This window comes from Acartia tonsa, chromosome 1, assembly GCF_053477335.1.
Source record: "Acartia tonsa isolate MP-2025a chromosome 1, ASM5347733v1, whole genome shotgun sequence".
NCBI lineage: Eukaryota > Metazoa > Arthropoda > Copepoda > Calanoida > Acartiidae > Acartia > Acartia tonsa.
The window spans coordinates 25,222,553-25,225,166 of record NC_137260.1 but is presented as its reverse complement, the minus strand read 5'-3'; positions in this window follow the sequence as shown (position 1 = coordinate 25,225,166).

Here is a 2,614-nt window from a genome sequence, read left to right as displayed (position 1 = left end):
TAGATGAATGTTGTTTCTATGCATTATACATCAGTTTATGAATAAAATCTAGGGATAAAAGAAATAATAATCAACATAAATAAAAAAAAACTAAAAATATATTTAAAGATTAAAAGTTAATGTGCAATAACAAGCTACTACGTCGCGTCCCTAGAGCAATTTAAGGTTAATGTTTGTTTAAAGATTGTAAGTTAAGTCCAAGGACGTCCAAGCTTTTTTATTTTGAGGGGGAAAGTAAAAATTTGAAATTGAAATTTGGGGATGGGGGGGGGGGGATTTTTATATAATAGAGGCAGGGACGTCCAAGCTTTTTTATTAGGAGGGGGGGGGGGGTGGTAATCACCACTTTACCTCCCACCCCTCGGATGTACATTGTCCCTGGTTAAGTCCCAAGGAAAGTAAATGTAATGAGTCTCATGTCAGGTTTCTACCTTATTACATAACTATGATCTGAGTATGGCAAAGAAATTTAAGCTATAGTCAAGTTAGGCGTTATTAAATAGTTTTTAAAAGCGAAGCTTTTCTTTAATTATGGTCGGTCCGTCCGTCCGTCACGGATAGCTTTTTACGCTAATTTAGGCATGTTAGAATTGTCCTATTGATTTCAAACTTTGCATGGTGAATCCTGTAGTAGTTAGGTACGATTTAGAAAGCGTAGCAACTCTATAATCATTACCAGAATGTCCGTACGTCCATTTTAAACATGATTTTTTTACTTTTTTAACAACAAATTTTATGTGATCTAATTATCCGATAGATCTGATTTTTGGTGTATTGATTCCTGGGACAACAAAGTACAATATTATAAGCGAAGCAACTCTATAATCAATTCCTAAAAATGTAAGTAGGTCCATAAACATTATTCTGTATCAAGCAGTTTTTCAACAATTTTACTTACAATTTTGCTTCGACATTTATATTATGATTATTCAGTTCTGACACTATACAAGTGTTAGTGTCCGTTTGTCCTACCGTTTCAGTGCTTCGCTTTTATGGATGTTGTCATCCTTGTTTTATTATCTTTTTCTCTATCCTTTTTTTTCTGAATGTAAACATATTTGTATCCTCTGTTCCTATAATGGTAATATTAACATAATTTATAGTTTTTCTCTATCTTCAACTTTTAATGCAAGTTCTCAAGATGTAATGTAATAGTTCTTTAACATTACATTTACAGGCAAATAGGTTACTGTGATACTATTATATAAAAATCTTTGGAACAAACTTTTATTTTATAGATATTGGATGCTTTTTCTATTATTCCTTCTGGGAAAATCCTAGGGATTAAGAGAAATCAAATCTTTAACAATGAATTATTTCGCTTATTATTATTATAATGAGATCAAGCAAAGGGAAAGTATCTGCTGTAGTATTAATATTTGGTATGATTTAATACTTGTCCGGGATCTAAAGGGATAAGACAAAGGTAGATAAATTGATGTACATCTCCAATGATGATAAATAAAATTACCCTTTTTATCTAGTATTTTAAACATTGATAACATACTCGCTATTAAACAAATTTTGTAAAAGAATTCATATTATGTGGCGGGGATGAATTTTTTGTCAACATCAGTAAGGAAGCTCTAAAATGTGAAAATGAGACCAGCAAAAGAAATGAAGAAAAAATTGAGCATAACTGGCAGTTGGATTGTTGCCCATTTGAAAATCAATTCATTCAATTGTGCAAAATATTAATCTTCGTTATGATTAGGGATGGCAATCCAGAATCCGCCCAATTTTTGGGCTAATTTTGGAATCCGAATCCGGAATCCGTTTTTTAATAGCGGATTCCGGATTCTTAATTGGTAGGATAAAATTAGCGCCTTGATTTTTTTTTTCAACTGCCTCTTTTTGAAGGCAAAGGTTATTATCATTACATATAAAATCTGGTTCGATCATCGAAAGTAAATTATAGAGAACACAAAGAACATTAATTTTTAGGACATATGTAGCACTTATTTTTTATTTTTTTTTAAATCCTTGTAAAATACTGTTAGAATCCGGAATCCGCCAAAAATAAGAATCCGGACTCCGCCATTTTTTTGAATCCGGCCCAAAAATTTGACGGATTGCCATCACTAGTAATAATTATTAGAAATTTCTCTAATTGTCATTTATTTTATGTAAGAATAAGGCAAGCCTAACTTCTAGGCTAGCCTAGTCAATTTCATGGGACTTGGATCATTTTTTGTTTATAAATCAATGTGGACCTCATTAAACAAAATGTTTTGTAACAAAAAACTTCTCATTTAGGAAAGAAAAGTTTTGTTGGCTGCTAAAAGTGAAATATTAGAAGATCAGAATGGATATATTACAATTCAATTCAACGATAATTCCCAGATTATTACCTTTAAACTTTTGCTTTAAGTGGCTTGTAAATAATGGGCAGAAAAGGTGAAGAAAGCGATATTTAATAATGTTACGACTATTGTACTGTCCCTCCCTGAGAAATAAATCTTCTCTATTAAAACTAATTACTCTTGCTAAAACTTTCTAGGCGATTTCTAGGTTTATAGAAAAGTCAGTTTTACTGAAAGAACCAAAGAACTGCAGTACAATACATGCGTCAATTATAACGCATGTTACTTGGTATTATATTAATACCAGTAAG